This window comes from Athene cunicularia, assembly GCF_003259725.1.
Source record: "Athene cunicularia isolate RWA chromosome 3 unlocalized genomic scaffold, athCun1 chr3_part1, whole genome shotgun sequence".
Lineage (NCBI taxonomy): Eukaryota > Metazoa > Chordata > Aves > Strigiformes > Strigidae > Athene > Athene cunicularia.
The window spans coordinates 55790916-55811341 of record NW_020799097.1 but is presented as its reverse complement, the minus strand read 5'-3'; positions in this window follow the sequence as shown (position 1 = coordinate 55811341).

Here is a 20426-nt window from a genome sequence, read left to right as displayed (position 1 = left end):
AGGCAAAGCTGTGGTGTCACACAACACACAGTAGTGACACAATGCTTATTGCCAATCTCTGTGTTTCATCACCTACGGCATGAGAATCATCCTTTATTGCTTGTCCAGGTGGTAGTAGTGAACATGTACTTGCTTTCAATCATTTGCATTTTTGATACAGGGATGATGTTTCAAGGATGGCAAGAAATTTGGCAAGAAGAATGGCATTAGCACTGGTAGTTTCAGGACACGTGTTCTCTGTCCCTACTAAGAGCAATGCTCAGATTACAGCAGGTCCCTCACTCACTAGTGAGTTACAGCAGTAGCTTCTCGGGGAAGGAACCTGGGACTCCGTCAACATTTGAGAAAGAAGGTACATTATTGGCCATCGTTACTGAAAACCAACCACTGAAAGCAATTATTTTAGGCTGCATTTTCTAGGGAAACAGAGTCATCGGGCATATCCACACACCAGGCCAAGGACACGTAACAGGAATTACACCAGCAGAAACTGCAACAAAACCAGTGACGTAGGAGAAATAACACCCTCTCTCAGAATGTTTCCAGATGACCATGAAACTGGTGGAGAGATAAATAAGTGATGGTGATTGATCTGGGTCAACTGGTGAAAAAGGCTAATTAGCATTATGTATTTTAATACAGCTAACTGCCAGGTCCTATATCTCAACAGGGGCCAAACATCATGTTTACAACATAAAGGACTTTGTTTTGAAAGGACAGTGACAAAGAAAAGTAAGTTTGCTATCCCAAAGAATCCCATAGTGTTCCAGTAGAGAAATTTATGAGTTATGGATAAGAAAAAAAAATCTTATTTTGTAAATGAAGAGACTATTTTCCTCTATTTATAACATCAGGGACTATTAAAGAAATAAAGTCCTATTCCATTCCCAACACTTCAGGAAGCATGTGTAAAAATTAGAAGGCTGAGAAAAGACCTATGAGTCATAGACCATTCAAGAGAATATTGTTTGGTTAGACTGTTAGAAGATGATTTGCTCGCTGTCTGTGACTGCCTATGTGGAAAAGAGATTTCTGATACCATCTTCTTAATCTAGTTGAAAGTCTTTCCCCCACCCCGCCAAACAAGAAAAACACATTGCCAATAAGAATTTGTGAGATCTAGGAATGAGGGGCTATGTAAACAGAGGTTGTTTCCATACATCAGGACAGAGAGGTGGATGAAGTATTCTATAGGTACTTAGGAGAAATCTCACAATAGCTTGCCCTTGTTCTTGTGGGAGACTTTAACTTCCCAGACATCTGCTGGAAATAAAACACAGCAGAGCGGGACCAGTCTCAGAGATTCCTGAAATGTGTGGCAGATAAATTCCTGACGCAGCTGATGAGTGAACCTACCAGAGAAGGTACCCTGCTGGACCTCCTCTTTGTGAACAGAGAAGGACTGGTGGATGATGTGGTAGTTGGATGCCGACTAGGGCACAGAGATCATGAAATAGTAGAGTTCTCTGTTCTTAGAGAGGCCAGGAGAGGGGGCAGCAGAACTGACATTGTGGACTTTCAAAGAGCTGACTTTGACTTGTTTAGGCACCTGCTTGACAGGATCCCTTGGGAGATTGTCCTGAAGAGTATAGGGGTCCAGGAAGGCTGGTTACTCTTTAAGAAGGAAGTGTGAATGGCACAGGAGCAGGCAGTGCCCAGGTGCTGTAAGAGAAGCTGGTGGCAAAGACCACCCTGGCTGAACAGGGAGCTTTGGCTGCAATTCAGGGAGCAAAGGAGTTTACAGCCTTTGGAAGAAGGGACTACCCACTCACAGTGATTACAAAGATGCTGTGAGGCTGTGCAGGGTGGAAATCAGGAACTCTAAAGCCCAGCTGGAATTTCATCTGGCTTCATCAATCAAGAACAAGAAATGTTTGTGTAAGTATGTCAACAGCAAAAGAAAGACCAGGGAGAGCCTCCATCCCCTGCTAGATTCAGGAAGAAATATAGTAACAAGTGATGACGAAAAGGATGAGGTTCCTTTAATAATAAGACTAGTTGTACTGAAGGAATCCAGCCTCCTCAGCCAGAGGAGAGACTGGGAGAATGACCCCCAACATTCCAGGAGGAGACAGTGACCTACTGCATCACACGGACATACACAGGTCTATAGGACCAGATTGGATACACCCGAGGATGCTGAAGGAGCTGGCTGGGGTGCTCGCCAAGCCGCTTTCCATCATTTACCAGCAGTCCTGGCTGACCAGGGAGGTCCCGACAGATTGGAAATTGGCCAGTGTGACGCCCATCTATAAGAAAGGTTAAAAGGACGATCTATGAAATCACAGGCCTGTCAGCTTGACTTCAGAGCCCAGGAAAATAATGGAGCAGCTCATCCTGAGTGCCATGATACAACACATGCGAGACAACCAGATGCTCAGGCCCAGTCAGCATGGGTTTATGAAAGGCAGGTCCTGCCTGACAAACCTGATCTCCTTCTATGACAGGGTGACCTGCTTGTTGAATGAGGGAAAGGCTGCGGATGTTGTCTACCTTGACTTCAGTAAGGCCTTTGACACCGTTTCCCACAGCATTCTCCTGGCAAAAATGGCTGCTCGTGACTTGGATGGGCACACGCTTTGCTGGGTAAAAATCTGTCTGGATGGCCAGGCCCAAATAGTTGTGGTGAATGGAGTTAAATCCAGTTGGTGGCCGGTCACGAGTGGTGTCCCCCAGGGCTGGGTTTTGGGGCCACTCCTGTTTAACATCTTTATTGATGATCTAGACGAGGGGATCGAGTGCACCCTCAGTCAGTTTGCAGATGACACCCAGTTGGGTGGGAGTGTTGATCTGCTCGAGGGCAGGGAGGCTCTGCAGAGAGACCTGGACAGGCTGGAGCCATGGGCTGAGGCCAACTGCAGGAGTTTCCATAAGGCCAAATGCCGGGGGCTGCCCTTGGGCCACAACAACCCCCAGCAGCGCTACAGGCTTGGGGAGGAGTGGCTGGAGAGCTGCCAGTCAGAGAGGGACCTGGGGGTGCTGATTGACAGCCGGCTGAACAGGAGCCAGCAGTGTGCCCAGGGGGCCAAGAAGGCCAATGGCATCCTGGCTTGTGTCAGCAATAGCGTGGCCAGCAGGGACAGGGAAGGGATCTCACCCCTGTACTCGGCACTGGTGAGGCCGCCCCTCGATTCCTGTGTTCAGTTTTGGGCTCCTCACTACAAAAAGGACATGGAATGACTCGAGCGTGTCCAGAGAAGGGCAACGAAGCTGGTGCAGGGTCTGGAGCACAGGTCATACGGGGAGCGGCTGAGGGAACTGGGGGTGTTTAGTCTGGAGAAGAGGAGGCTGAGGGGAGACCTCATCACCCTCTACAGCTCCCTGAAAGGAGGTTGCAGAGAGCTGGGGATGAATCTCTCTAACCAAGTAACAAGTGATAGGACAAGAGGTAATGTCCTCATGTTGCTCCAGGAAAGGTTTAGACTGGACATTAGGAAGTATTTCTTTACAGAACGGGTTGTCAGGTGTTGGAATGGGCTGCCGAGGGAGTGGTGGAGTCCCCATCCCTGGAGGTGTTTAAGAGTCAGGTTGACATAGCGCTGAGGGATATGGTGTAGTTGGGAACTGTCAGTGTTAGGTAAATGGCTGGACTGGATGATCTTCAAGGTCTTTTCCGACCTAGATGATTTTGTGATTCTGTTGTAATCATACAATGAAAATGAATATCCAGTAGAACAAAGGTAGTCTTAAGATAATAAATCATCAGGTTGATATTTTCAGTCATGATCTGATTTTTTGAGATACATTCTATTCTAGAACACATGCCATTCTAAAATATCTAATTTATTCCAGCTTCCATAGCCCAAATTATACAGTGAGTTAACTGTGATGCCTGACCTTTCTTTCCCTTATATTTAAAAAAAAAAAAAAAAAAGAAAGAAAAAAGTTCAGTTTGTATCAATGGGATATATCTCTTCCAGTTCTCTCTGATGCATTTTATGCAAATCATAACCAAAAAAAAAAAAAAACCAAAACAAAACAACCCAAACAAGACCAACACAAGGAGTTAGAGATAGACAAATCTGAGGTAGAAAGCAGAAAAATTATATAAATAATTTAAGAATAGATGGTAATGACAGCACACATTTCCCCTTTCAAGTAATAATATATACCCTTATACCACATGGAACTAGAACTGAATATACAATTTTAACTAGTTTGAGCAGAGATAAAATCAAAACTTGTTTGAAACGTTATATTTGTGTCAGAAGAAGTATCATTTATTTCCCCTAAGAAAGTACTTCGGAGAGCTACAATGTTTGTACCCTTTTTGCAAATCACTGGAGTATATTCATGACACCCCTTCTGGCATTTTGCTTACATGTAAGTAGACAGAGGTATGACTCTTACTTCAAAGCTAGATTATTCAACTGTTTCAAATAATTTAAAATGCTATTTCCATATACACAGACCATGCTCTTTCAGATCTTGCTTTTGTTCAAGTTCTGAGCTAAAATAGAACAAATCTAATTTCAGATCATGAATGAGGTACCAGTTTTATTACTTCTAACAAGAATGGGTTCAGAAAGTTTTGTATACTCAGCAGAGTTTCAGAGAAAAAACTTTCCCTGTTCCTCTGATACCAAACCACAGTAAATGTAAAAAAGCCCTACAGCGCCAGACCATAATGCTGCTTGATTCTGCCTCATCATTAAAAAAAAAAAAAAAAAAAGATCTTAAAGCTTAACATTAACATACAAATGCAGTGGTGTGTAGGAAGGTATCAACATGGTTTGAAAAATTAGTTTAGATGGGGTTAAATTAGGAAGAGACACTTGAATAATATTTCATCAGGTCAGTTTCCTACTCAGAAATATCATGAGACAAGGAGAATACATGAAATTTTCTTAGAATTATGAATGGAGAAAACAGAGGGTTTTGTGGTAGATTTTTAAAGAAACAAACACAACAAAAATAAAAACTCCAAGGGAAATTAACCATTTGAAAAAAACCTCAGTGTTTACTCTCCTGAAAGGCTTCATCTGCTCTTGGTATTTCCTGTGCTCTAGCTCAAAGCCTATCATGGTATGAGATTCAACCATGATGTGAAAATTAGCTCTTTTAAGATAGACGCAACTTTTTAAATATTGCTTTAATACAGACATTCATAAGCCAACAGAACAAGCGATTTACACTGCAACATTCCTTTGCATCATGGCTGCAGGTAACATCACTGCTGAAAGCAAGCAGTATTCCTAATAAGGCCAGGAGGATGAGGGTCTCACCATGTTGATAAAATCAATGTTAATTGAAAGGGGAAGAAGCCTAATAACAAAATCCATTTGTCAGCTGTTCTCTAGAGGAGAAGATGTAATTTCCAGCAAAGAAGTGAAAATGATTAAAAAAAATAAAATAAAAAAAAAAAATCACTGTGCCCATTTAATCATATTTGCATTTGAATTTCCCTCTCCTCCAAATTCATGATGGTTTAGATAAGGTACATTTTCTGGAAGTATCAAGACTACCTCCTTCAGCACAATTTTCACTTAGAAGGCAAATTACAAGTATTTTTTTCAAATCAACCTTTTCTTGGTTTGTAAAACCCACTGTTGTGAACAATATCATATACTGTCACAATTTGTGTCATGGACCTTATAGGTAAAGCTTTCAGGTCCAAAAGAAATTACTTCCTATTTTTATTGAGGATAGTGTTTAGTTATAATGTTATTTTTCTCCAGCTCTAAATCAACAAAGAAAAGCCTTCTACTAGAAAATAGGAAACCAAGGTTTGGAACAAATACAATTTTGGCAAGGAATTCCTTCTGAGGGAAATTATAGACCCATGAAGCCAGTTAGACCATCTGTCTAAATCACTTTGGAGTCATTCAGATACTCATAGGAAATTAATTTTGTACAGATCTTGGAGGTTAAGGGGAAACCGTGGTCTCTAGATACCCCAACCCTTTCAGAATCCCATGGAAATTAAATTTAATGAATTTTCAGCCAGATCACTTGGAGCCAAACAGCTTTCTCCCTTAGAGAAACTAATTTTGTATCTTGAATAATTGCCTTCACCTTCAACATAGCAGTAGACTTGAAGCTTCCATAATATCCTGAACTGCAGGAGTGGGGGAATCTCAGTGTAATGTTTATCAACCACTGTCTGGATTTATTCCGCAAAGCCATTGCAGACTACCACTATGTCTATCCTTAGTGCCAGCTCCTTTTCATCTGTGAGGCTAGAGTTTCAAAGAACTATTGACAACATCACGTAATACTAACATGCTATGCTGAGGAACACAGTATCATCTTCCACCTGCAAGCTCCTAGCTCATTCTCTATTGTGAATAATAATGCAATTGTTTGCTGCAACAGAATTTTGACATCAGATGTCACCAAATATTTTCGAAAAGTACAGTGATACTTTTCAGACATGGAAACATTCTTAAATGTCTCCCATAAAAGTAGTCTCCCTGTCCATCAGCACTGCTGCCCAAAATATCAAGAAATTATTTAAAATATTACTCCTTGGAGAAACAAAGTAATAAAGAACTCCCAGGACATGCTCTCACACACAGCTAAAACACCCTAACAACCTGCTACCTTCTATAATGCCTGCCTCTATGTTAAATACTCCTACACCTTGCACTACTCCAATTCTTGCCACATCCTTCCACTAACTGGTTTATATCAATAAAATAGCAGAAGGACATCTTCTTATTTTGTGGGGGTTGTTTTCTAGATGCTCAGATGGGGAGCAGGAGCCCCATCAGTGTTGCAAGATGAACCTGTAACATGAGTAATAGTGCACACATGGAAAAATCTCTCTTCTACTTGTGCCGTGCACAGTTAAACTGTCATTTGTTACAGCAGGGAAGATGAAACTGTCAGAACTCCAATGCAAGAATAGTTTGTTTTCTCCCCACATGAACGTATTCCTACTATAAATTTCAGCTATTGAAGAAGAAGTTTGAAAGATTTAAAGAAATATATTAACATATTTTGTGGTATAGCATGGTCTGGATTGTAAGCAGCCAGTTTGACGTAACTTTAAAACAGCAGAGGAGGTAAATGACAGAACCTGGTCTTCTAAATGGTCCTTTAAGAACATATGAATGGGCAATAAACTAGAAAAAGGCAAATATTCTCTCCTATTCTAACCAAGAAAACAAGCTTGGCACCTACAACACTGCAACTATTTTCCTTTGGGAAAATCTTGGGTGAGAACCACAGTATATGTTCTTTGGCACATAACTTTTACTTCAGCTTGCTGATTGAACTGTCCTTTTCACAGAATCATTCAGGTTGCAAAAGACCCTTGGGATCATTGAGTCCAACCATCAGCCCTACTCTACAAAGTTCTCCCCTACACCATATCCCCCAACATCTCATCCAAACGACCCTTAAGCACATCCAGGGATGGTGACTTCACCACCTCCCCGGGCAGCCTATTCCACTCTCTGACCACTCTGTCTGTGAATTTTTTTTTTTTAAACTGTTGCAGTTTAAAGCCATTCCCTCCTGTTCTATCACTAATCACCTGTGAGAAGAGACCAACACCAACCTCTCTACAATGTCCTTTCAGGTAGCTATAGAGACTGATGAGATCTCCCCTCAGCCTTCTCCTCAAATAAACAGTCCCAGCTCCTTCAATCACTCCTCATAGGATTTGTTCTCCAAGCCCTTCACCAGTTTAATTGCCCTCGTTCCAGTGCCTCGATATCTCTCTTGTATTGAGGTTCCCAAAACTGGACACAATACTCCAGGTGTGCCATTGGCTTTCTTGGCCACCTGGGCACACTGCCAGCTCATGTTCAGCTGTTTGTCAATTAGAACCCACAGAGATCCTTTTCCTCCACTACCTACCACAGTTGCCAGTGTCTATCCCTAATGTACTTGTATACCCACCACTTTAATAAAACCCCCCCCTTTAAAAAAAAAAAAAAAAAAAAAAAATCAGTATCAAATTATACAATGACTGCAATAGGATAACATGAAGAATTAATTTTAAAGGGTTTGTGATCTTCAAGGAGAAGGGTGCAATCAAACCAGTAACTCTAAAGGTACTTGAATCATTACTTGTACATCACAGGTTGATGACAATACAGTCACCTCATGATGGTTCTGGGGTCTCACAATGTATATTGTGGACCTGCCAGGTTTAGCCTTTCTCCAGCTTCCCCGACTGCAGCCACAGGCTCCTTAGCCTGCCACTGTTTAAAAGTTGTCACAGCTCTTCACAGAAATCTGTCTGGAAACTTCCTGAAGTGAATGCCTTAAATATGGTCTGTAACTGAGTGTTAGTTAGAAGTATGAGCAATATGGGAAACTCCACATATACATCTTCAAAATTCTTTTGCCAGAAGACACTCAGGACAAAGAGTTGTGTTTAGTTCCTGATTCTGCATCCCTCCTCGTGGGCAAGGGTTTGCAAATCACAATTTCTCCGCACTGTAGATCCACAACTGTACAGCATGAATAATAATGCATGGTCCCTCTCTGCCTTAGCTCCTGCAAGATCTTCAGGAAAGAGACTCCTCCTTAGTATTTGTACTGCTAGTCTCTATTGTAATTTCATAGCATTTCAAGACACAGGATGGGAAGGCATGAAGAATTCCTTGAATTTCACAAACAGAAACTGTGAGACTGTTACTGTAAGAGTCACAGAAAGAATATGTTGCTTACAAAGGCCAAGGGACCTAGCTGCACCTTGTCACTTCAGAAATACATGCCGTTCTGCCATGTAGTAGAGGCCAGTGTCAACATATCTTTGTTTTATTTAATCCTATTAATAATTTCACTGAGATTACATTAGGCTTCATCTTCAAAAATTTCATCTGTGAATACAGAAAACCATGCTAAGACTTGCTACATCTTTTCTGAAAAAAAAAAAAAAAAAGCGGATTGAGGAATTTAGGCTAGATGTGATGGTTAAATTAATATGTAACTTTAGAGTTATTTAATCTTGCTGAAGAAACTAAAGCTTGCAAAGAAAATCTTAGAATTATAAATTCAGTGAAGGACAAGGCAGGGAAGTCATTTTAAAACAGTAGCTTGGAAAAGTACATACTTTGTTGACCTCAAACTGACATTGTACTAAGATACATCATTACCTTTAACAAAGAATGAGGTCTTTTCTGAGAAATCTCTTGCTTTTATTAATTGCAGATAAACTGACCTGAAAAAAATCCCAGTCTTTCTTCTGATAGGGCTGAACGTTAGGTAAAGTTTCTAGTCAGGAGTCAATATGGAGAGTGAGAGCTCATAAAATTCAGCAGAAGTTTTAGCAAACATACTGTGTTCATTTGTGAGGTGACTCTGCAGTTTGATAGATTGCAATTATTATCAGTTAAATGTTCAATTCTTTCCACAAAGTAATCAGCCAACAAAGATTAGCTCATTATGCAAATGCAGACAGTGAACACTGTGTGCACAGTGGTGTAGCAAAGATGCTGCACCGGCAGCAAGCTACTTAAGGTACAGAGAGAAACCAGAATTTAAAACAGTAAATGTAATAATAAAAAACAATTAGAGGGAGTGTAAACATTAGGTCTGAGACTAAGAAATTAGAAGAAATAACTATCAAATTAGTATGCCAGCATGGAGTTGGAAAGTAAGGCCCTTCATAAGATAATCAGAGCACAACAGAGACCATCTGAATTTAAAACTGCAGTTCCAATGTATTTGAAAGTATCATCCATTTGCAACAAAAATCAGCCCCAAGGGGTATACCAGATTAACAGAGCTCTCACCCTACTGTAGAATGGTGTCTTCTGTGCAATGCTGTCCTGTGTTTACACAGCTGACAATTTCTTGACAAAACCATTTTGTTAAAACTGCCAGTACTGGCCTCAGGCAGCTCTTTTGAAACATCTTACAGTGAAGAGCTTATGGAAAACTCATGGCAGCTCTTTTAAAAACTGTATTTGGCTTCCCTGAGATCAAGGTCTTCCCACCCTCCCAACCTGGCTGCTCTGAAAGTGCTGGCAAAATCATCAGAAGTAAAGATGAAAGTTCCCATCTTGTAACACCAGACAAGTTGTCTGGGCTGTAAGCTAATAAGGCACAGCCCAGTCCAGGTTGGGAAGCTTTTTAGAGACATGGATGTACATGTGTCTGTGCTATGTCCAGGCAAGAGAGATCAGCTTTGAGTTAGTACATAACTGCACATCTCCATGTCGGTCCCAACCTTACAGAGAAATTGCAAGCTCTAAACACCCTCTTATTATATGCTTAAATAGTTCCAGGTTTTTGAATCACGAAAAGTATCAGCCAGAAGTCCCAACTCCACACATTTGTCTAGATAAAGGTATTCCAGCAGAACTACACAGCAGATAAAAAATTCTGGAAACTAGTTTAAAGGAATGTACTTATTTCAAAGTTTGGGGCACCTAATACTTAACATCCAATTCTTCATACAGGCATTTAAATTGCCATATGTACTTAGATCCTTCTAAAGATGTTTTTCACATCTTTAGAAGGATCTAAGGCTTTAAAACTGGTGTTTGGATGTTCTACTGCCAATTATGAGTGTGTCCCCTAAGAATTTTCTCAGTTTCCTTCAAATATTTTGATCATTCAATCAGTCTCAGATATACATCACTGATACATTACTGTCTGCTGCTGCAAATATCTAGCTGCAAATAGTTCACTGCTTTTCAATACGATCTCCAGGCTTTATCCACAAGTCATGAATAATCTGTCTCAACTGCCTTTTGCAAAGGAGAAAGCAGTAATGGATTTTAATTAGCCACATACAGTAGGAGAGGATTCATTCAGAAGACTTCTTTCTGGCTGTTTTCAAATTGTGACTAACCCCATCTCCCCACTCTGCTTTTTTGTGATTCCCCAAGAGCCATTTATTTCTCTGTGAATAGGGAACACTTTTAGAGAAAATCTGTTCTGAAACGTAGCAATGCAGCACTCAACCTGGTCTAGAGATGAAAGGTACAAAAGCTCTTAAAGCAGCATAGGTCATTCATCAAAGAAGGATTTCAGACTGGAAAAAAATTTAACCCCCTTCACCCACAAAAAAAGATGGGGATTAAGCCCATGTCCAGTTTGATAGAGAACATTTTCCTTGCTGTATGTTAGACTGAAAGTGAAACACCAGTCTTAGAATCTGATATAGAAAAGATGTTTGCAAAAGAGGAATTACAGAGGAATTAATTACAACTTATCTTGGTGTCACGGATGAAAGTATTGATACGGTAATGATTTAGTAAGAAATATAGATTTATTAATAACTAACAGCAATTTATCTATACAAAATGATTCTGAAATGCTGAGAGAAATAAAAGTGACTTATTCACAAATTCTAAAAGGACAAGATTCACTCTAACTTACTTAACGTACCTTGATTTATACATATATACATGAGCATACACAAAACGGACATATATATACAGAAACAAAGGTGTTTAGATTCAGTAGAATGAACACAAAACAGACAAACACACAGAAACAAGGGTACGTACCCACACACACACCCTAATAAACAGAGAAAGAATGGGTGAAAGAGAAGCTAGATCAAAGTAAAATTTACCTTTTGAGTTTAGAGCAAATTATCACAATGCCTTGACATTCCTCAACGAGGGGCAATAATTGAGACTCGAGCAGGTTGACTTTGCCCTTGCCTTCCCTCAGCTCTGGCAGCAGATGACAACTGAAGGGTTTTGGTACCTCAGAGGCATCCCAGGTCAGGGGAGATGCTGGTCACAGGCCCACTGCGATCCAGGAGAGCTTGAAGCGTCTCCCTTGTGGTCACAATTTATAGAGTCCAAGATAATTGACTTTTGTCAGATACCTTCTGGTGCCTTCCAGCAGTTGCACAAGAATTTGATGACCGTGCAACTCTGTTATTGTTCCATCTGACCACATCCCAGGCACAAGTGTGCCAGGCCATCAGGAGATTATGGGCCATTATAACCATTTCCAAGCAATTGGGAGGGGCAGGAGCCAGGTTCCTTGACATTATCAGTCCTTATCTCCACAGACTGGTGTATAGCCCAGGGTGATGTGGATGGAATCACATCTAGCACCAAGCAGCCCAGCAAGGAGGGGCACGGAGGGGTAAGAATTGCACCACAACACTTGGTTTCTCAAATTTCCCAGTAAACACCAGAAGTTAATTGGAGAGTAAAGGAAAACAAATAAACAAAAAAGCCCTCAAACCACCAAGAATAATTAAAATGGGGACAGATAGTGATTTTTTTCCATATTCTTCTACAACTTTACATTTATGTTCTGCATCTCAGTCAGGAAAAAGATATTTATACTTTATGATTGTGATGATATTGTAATACAGGCTCTTTCCCACAATATCAGAAGAATTAGGACCCAACTACCCATGAATCTTTTGGTTAATCTGCATTTGATGTTATAAAATATCACTGTTGAGCTCTGATCTAACCCTGCAGACATTTCAGCCTCTGAAATCTCAGATAGGGAGATCTCCAAATTGACTCCAACCCTTTTAGATTTACTAAAATTCTAATATTTACACCTGGCTCTTCCCTAATTCCAAAACCTGTACCATATAATACCTAACTCTTGGGTGTAATCTCAGCCTGCCTACCTGTGCACAAAAGAGGTCAGTAAAAGAAATTTCTACCAACTATTACTACTACATGTATAACATTTCAAAGAAACTCTAAGAACCTGAGGTTTTTTTCATGACCTAAGGCCAGTGATAACACTCTTCCTCTGTTTACTATGATTACTTTTTCAACTTTACCTCTTTTTCCATACTGCTTGTGCACATGACACTGATCCTCATTTGTATTGCTTCAGTTTTCCTCAAGCTCAGTTCACCCATAACACCAGGGCTGCAGTAGAGGCATGAATACCTGTAGTTTAAAGCAGTAGAAATTAATTCATTACAGGCCAGAGTTCTCTGACATAAGCTTTATAATGAATGACCCACCCCAAAATATATTAGCACTTAGATAAAAAATTATTTGACTACCATTTTTTGCTCATTCTTATAATTTCCAGGAGCCAGGCAGGAGCATGCAGAGCTGCAGACTCTCTGAGGTCCCAGTTGGTAAGGGACTCCGTGATGGCATATGCCGCTTCCAACACGGGTTCAACCCTGCTGAGTTTCCAGCAGATCTTTTGAAACATAGATGTCCTCAAGTCCTCAGGTTTTTTTTTTTGTTGTGGTTTTTTTTTGTTTGTTTGTTTTTTGTTTGTTTGGGGTTTTTTTAAGTCTTTCTGAACCTTTGCCAAAACTGAACTTGGCATTTTGTATTCAAAGATAATATTTTAAAAACTGGAAAGCAGCAAGGCAGACACTCCATCAGTCTGCAATGGAAACCACACCAAGAACAAGGTAGTGACAATATTTTGGCCATCCCTTTCAGATATTCATGTAAGTGAATATACAGTTTCTTTCTGCCTGATTTTTCCTCCCCTCTTCTACAGCATACGCTAACAGTTCTTGTTTTCACTTTTTTTGTTCCTTTCAACAGCCCTTCTGAGTGTGTACCACATGCAGGGGTGCTGGCGGGGGCTTCTGTGCCGAGCAGCCGGGGCTGCCCCACACTAGACATAGACGGTTCCAGCCGGCTCCAACAGACCCACCACAGGGCACCAGCCAAGATGGTGGAGCCTCTGGGGCAGCCTGTGTAAGGAAGGGCAAAACAGTGTCCAGCAGTGAGGTGTGAGGGAAAAACTCATCACTCATGGAGTGAGTAGGTAGAGTTAAGAACAAAGGAATGAAATTGAGCTGGAGAAGTAGGGTGGGGGGAAGATGTTTTAATTTTGTCTTTGTTTCACACCATCCTTGTCTATTTTTATCCAGCAGTAAATTAAATTAATTTTCCTAAAGTCCTCTCTGTTTTGCCCATGACAGTAACTGGGGAGTGATCTCCCTGACTTTATCTCCACCCACCAACTTCTCCTCTCATATTTTCTCTTCTTGTCCTGTTGAGGTAGGGGAGTGAGAGAGTGGCTGGGTGAGGGTCTGGCAGCTGGCCAAGGTCAACCCACTACAACATGTTTTTTTCTGATATTGCTAATCACTTTTCCCCATACTTTAGGAGGAAATAAAATACTAACTTTGTCTTTAATTGTTGCAAGTTTTTTGCTTTCTTCCACACAGGAAAATAAACAACCATTTCTGGAATTTATCCCACTTTGCAACACTGGAGGAAATAATGTAACTGGTTTTTAAATACAGATAATATTTACATCATTCCCATCCTTTCAGATAGTTACTTTCCTAGTATACTGATGAATTGTGTGATGCAACTTTCACCATTTCTGTGGCATTATCAAGGGGCAAACTACAGTCATGTTCAATTTATGACAATTTAAGCATTCAGCTGTGGAGAATCTATTTATTCTATCCCACCTGAAAGGATAAACCAAATTGTAATACACAATCAGTTGAACAGATCACTGTCAGGGTCTGCCACAGTGGCTGCATTAATAGGCATTATTTCCAAACCTAGAGAGAAAAAAGTGTCTATGACCATGTATACAGACTGAAATTTTGAATGCTGAAGCCCTTCCCAAAGTCCCGTTGCACTGAAATTTAATACCCAGTCCTCAAAGGTGCATAACCAAACAAATTGATCAAAATGTAATCAACTGAACCTTAACCAAATACCCAGATAGAATTTTCTTTAGTGATAAGATGATACTTGCACGTATATTAGTACAGTAGAGGATATCAGACCGGTCAATTCTGCAGTGAACGCAGCAATTTGTTTTGCAGACTTGCAAAACCAATCTAAAGTCACCTCCACCTAGATAATGAGTGATAGTCAATTTTCACAGGCTGATACACAATTCTATTAATGATTAAGCTACCTGAACTCTGCATACAGTGCTTAGCAAAAGATTTTACAGAAATTAGCTGTTTTGCCTTACCCATTTTCACAATATACAGTTTCTTCCAGCAGGAGATTCCTGTTTCCAACACTCTTCAGAGTACACCGCTTGGCCTCACTAGTGCCTTCAATCAGCACAGGTGAGCCAAACAATATGATTTTTTGTTATGCTCTAAAGCCAGTTTCTCTCCAGATTTATCAATAAGTAGTCAGCTGTGTCTATAGTCTGAGGGTCCTGTGCCTACACTTTCAAGGCTTTTGTTATCATCCCAGGATTGTCATTTGACATCCTTAACGATTCTAAATTATGTTTCCTCTGAGGTGGTTTCTGACAACTTCAACATACCTTATTGATGACTGGTACACACACTTGTTACAGGTCAGATAAAAAGTCATTCTGTATAGGAGTAATTCATTAAAAGAATCTATATACATAATGTTTCCTCAACTACTCATTATAAATATCTGTCAACTTTATTAGTAAGTGCTTGATTTTTGTTCTTTTACAGTTATAACATTTCTCTCTTCCCGAAATGCCTGTACATACAAGTGTAGTATGCTGTTTGGACAAGTAAAACTCAGTTTGGTATTCTTTGATTAGTAAGATTTGTTGTTACATCAGCAGAATACACTTAAGTGTACTTCTGTCTCCCTCTCCATTTCACCATGTATGTCTGAACAGGGACTTACAGGGTTTCTTCACACATTCTGGAGGTTGCTTTCCTTTATGCTTCTTTAAAAACAGATTAATAGTTCACTATAACATCTATGTCTACTAAGCACATATTACTGTAATTTATATTTTCATGAAAGAATGTAGATTCCCAAAGCTAAAACCTTTCCCAGACCATGAGCAGTTAATGATGTTCAGCAGCATTTGATTTTCTTTTTCAAAGAGTACCTGGAAAGCAGATGTGCTATTGGTAATTTCTGTTCAGAAAACACCCAGCAAACAACAAAGTTTAATCTTAACCACAGGTGTTTCAGAGGTGGGTGCACCCTGTCACTGACGTTGTTTGGCACGAATATCTGTATTGGGTTTGCATGGCAAAGTTTTGAAGGCAGGGGGGCTACAGTGGTGGCTTCTGGGAGAAGCTGATGGAAGCTTCCCCTATGTCTGATGAAGCCAGTGCTAGCCAGCTCCAAGATGGACCCACTGCTGGCCAAAGCTGAGCCTATCAGTGATGGTAGTAGCACCTCTAGCATAACATATTTAAGAAGGGGGGAAAACTGCACAACAGCAACTGTAGCTGGGAGAGAGAAGTGAGAATATGTGAGAGAGACAATTCTGCAGACACCAAGGTGTTTTGCCAATTATTAGGCCTAGCATAAAGGACACAACCAGCATAAAGATCAACCAATAACCAAATTGTATTTGATACAAAAGGGTCAGTACATGGGCGAGCACTGGGGGTACAAACAAGTCAGTCAGATTACACATAACTGACATCAATCCCATTGACCCCAACAATGACACCACACAACCAACAATGGGTGGAATAAATGGTGAAATGCAGTTTCCTATAGAAGAGATGGGAGAGTCAACAAGCCAAATACATAAGATCAAGGAAGCCATGTACTAAATCTCTACAAAGCCCACATTTACAAAAGCCAGACCTGACTGGAGCCCAGTCCCAGGGAGGCAGGAGGTCCTTCCCCAACAGAGAACTCTGCACAGTGCATCCACCTCACAGACATACACTGCCCCTGCCTGTAAGGGGTCCCAGCTTTTATCCCTCAGTGGGACACCTGACCTTTGGTTACTTAATGCAGACACCTGGGGCTCATTTACCCAATGGCTCTCCCTGCCAGGCCGGCCCCACCCTGGAGGGGAGCCTGAAGATAAACTGACCCCCGCTTTGTGAAGGGCTGTGGGAATCACCCGTATGTCAACCTTAATTTGGGGCTTGGGGTTGAAACCCCAGCATTTCACAAGGTCAGTGAAGGAGGGCAGGAGGTGCTCCAGGCGCCAGAGCAGAGGTTCCCCCGCAGCCCGCGGTGCAGCCCATGGGGAGGCAGCTGTGCCCTGCAGCCCACGGGGGTTGGCAGTGGAGCAGATCTCCGCCTGCAGCCTGGGGAGGGCCCCACGCTGGAGCAGGTGGATGTGCCCGGAGGAGCCTGTGACCCCGTGGGAAGCCCACGCTGGAGCAGGCTCCTGGCAAGACCTGTGGGCACATGGAGAGAGGAGCCCACGCTGGAGCAGGTTTGCTGGCAGGACTTGTGACTCCATGGGGGACCAGTGCTGGAGCAGTCTGTTCCTGAAGGGACTGAACCCCATGGGAGGGACCCACGCTGGAGCAGTTCGTGAAGAACTGCAGCCTGTGGGAAGGACTCATGTTGGAAAAGTCCATGAAGAGCTGTCTCCCGTAGGAGTGACCCCATGCTGGAGCCGGGTAAGAGTGTAAAGCAATGAGCAGCAGAGAATGTGTAATGAACTGATCACAACCCCCCATTTCCTGTCCCCCTGCACTGCCTGCAGTGGGGAGAAGTTAGAGGAATTGGAAGTAAAGTTAAGCCCAGGAAGAAGGGAGGGGTGGGGGGAAAAGTGTTTTAAGATTTGGGGGGTTTTCTTATTAACCTACTCTGATTTGATTGGTAATAAACTAAACTAATTTCCTCAGGTTGAGTTTGTTTTGCCCATGATGGTAAATGGTGAGTGATCTCCCTGTCCTTATCGCAATCCATGAGCCTTTTGTTATTTTTCTCTACCCTGCCTAGCTGAGGAGGGGAGTGATAGAACAGCTTTGGATGGCACCTGGCGTCCAGCCACTACACTGGTCTGGGAAGAACAGAAGTGTATTACAAATGGTATCTTATTGGATACCAGTTCTTATGTTTTAAAGATATTTTCCTGGTACAGTCTTCTGTTTTAAGCAAAGCAATACTGGTTACATCAAAGCAGATCTTAATGCTGTCTACAAACACAGCCCCCAGGGGAGCCATTACTACCATCCGTGGCTGTAGACCAGTGATTATGGTTCAGGAAATTCTTTCACCATTGATGCATCATGTCAGGTATTGAAATAACACTGAGTAGTAGCAAATTGCACTATATGCCGGCATGGGGGGACCTTTAATGAGAACAGAAGCTCCTTTGTGATAGCAATATTCCTAGCAATTTTTCCTCTTTCCCCACAGATATCAGAGCAGTAGAAATACTTCCCCAGTTGCATTCCTGAATAGAAACAGCCTCTTCTGTTAGACCCCTTACGTAGTCTACCATTAAGCACTATATACCTTCTACCCCCTTAGAAAAAGAAAATTCAGAAGGTTTTAATTCCTCCTTTTTTTCTTCTGCTATCCTTTCCCTACTGTCCTCACACAAATAGTAAATGTAGATATATACCTCTTCTGGAGCAGATCCTATCCAAGCTCATTATCTTACCACTACTGTTATCTAAGCCATGACTGCAAGTTACAGGCAAGTGAATAGACACTAGTGAGATGCTGAGGTATATCAGCCAGCCAGCTGTGCTTTCACTATCTACTGCCAGAACTGAACTTTCAGCCATGTAGAGTTCATTCTGAGTTCACACTGGCCTCTGATAAAGTCAAGGTAGTTTTCCCATCAATTTCAATAGCACTGATATTTCACTTTTTGTTTTTCCGCCTTTATTTGTATGTAAAAGGTAAGATTCAGTGGCATATCATTCACATGCTCAGCAATAAAGTTGAAAGAATACAGATGCTTTTGGTTTCCCTTTGTCACCTTGTTGCATTTAAGGTAATGAATTAATTTGGTAAGAGATTAATCCCTTTGCATTCTAGCTGGTCCTCAGAGATCAGAGGGGCAGCTGGACTTATCTCTTAATAGGCATGCCAGTTATTGCTGTGACTAGCGCACAAACAACCCGTGTGCTGTAGGTCTGGTGGCGTTCGAGAGAAGCAGTCAGGTTGACCAATAGTACAGTTTATTCTTATGCAACATCTACAGATTCTTTGAGGTTGCCTATGATAAATGCACAAACTGCAGGTTGGCTATATAGCACTACACACAAAAAAAGATTGCAATCAAACACTTAATTCCTGGGTAATCACTCAGCATAGCTGATGGCTCAAATCTTACCAAAAGTTGTCCCTTCTGAGAGCAGGGAAAGGAGCACAAACCTATTGATCTGTCCCTCTGAATTGGTATTGGATTATCGTCCCTCCAAGTTAGTTACAAACTCGGGGTGGTATTTTATCTAAGTGTGTATGTGTGAGTGGATGGGACTGTGGTCAAGCCATTTTTTCTTGAGTAAAGATGCAGCACATTCCTTGGTGTAGGGTGTGTGATTTTTTTTTTGTGTGAGAAGAAGAAGAATGAGAGATAAGGTCTGCAGAGTAGTGCAAAACAGTCCTTGAGAGAAGAGAGGGAGCAGGAGATAAATCTGCATAGTCATGTCAAATGTTCATTGAGATAAGTGGAAGAATGGGACCACACGGCATCCACCTGCTTCGCATTCCTCCTTGGTGCCATGGCAACACAAATCACTGGATCTCCATCTTGTCCTGTGTTTGTTCTGGGCACCATGTGTTAAGAAAATGTGTGTTTTGCAGTTTTTTCACTGTTTTGCTTTTCCTTAAATTCCAAAACACCTCTGTTTGTAGTTTGTTTGGGTTTTTTAACTAGTACTGGCAGTACTTGCTGTAGGGAAAGCACTGAGAAAATTAACAAAAAGGAATAATCATCTTTCTATTATCACTATCCTATTTTAGCAGCCTGCTAAGTTACACATGTAAAAAGATTACAGAAAACATTTCAAAATTCTAACATTACATTTTGCTTCAAACTATCTAAGCAGCCTTCATTAATTGCATTGATTGTTACAAAAATGCAATTCCTAAATTAGCAATGGATCATTATCAACATTTGTTCACCTTTCCAAGAAAAGCCAAGCACTTGTTCCAATAAATTTAATTAAAAATGCATTAAGCCTGAATCATCAGAAAGACTTGGGTTATTAACATTTCAGTTCCACTTTAATGCTGCTGGCTTTAGCAACAGGTCAGCAACAAAACCAAATTTTTCATTACAAAATAAATAAAAAAAAAAAAAGAGCCACTCATTCAATCTTTCATATTTAGCACAAATTACTTTTGCTTTATTTGAATGTCACTGTTTGTTCTCTTTGCATTTCAGTTCTGCTTGCAATGATTAGCTCTAATTCAGTCCTAAGCTTTGAATCAGACATTAGCATGCCATACCTGTACCCAGACCAAGGTCAGTTCTGCCCAGGGTTGGATTTTTGAAGGTCCCAGGTGGCTAGTTAATCCCAGGCTTTTAAGGTCATCCTACTTGAGTTAGCTACACACCATGATGTGGAATAAAATGGTCTACTCCTCTGTGAGGATGACTGGTAATCTAATAGCAGCAGTGAGAAAGAAGAGAGACTTAATGAGCAATAAATCAATGTTGTATGTGCAGTGTGTCAGGGAAAATTGACATTTGGTTCCTGTTGATTACAAGAGAGAAACTTGGTGTCTTAGCTCTTTGAGGTACTTAGGATGATTCTCTGTGCTTTCAGAAATATCTGCAACATAATCCCTTTGTAACAGTCAACATCAGGAGTAAAGTAGAATACGTTCATTTTGCCTGACACTGTGGTCTTGAATGATAGATCTTAGTGCATGACTCAGGCAATAAGACTCTTCATACAGAATGTCACT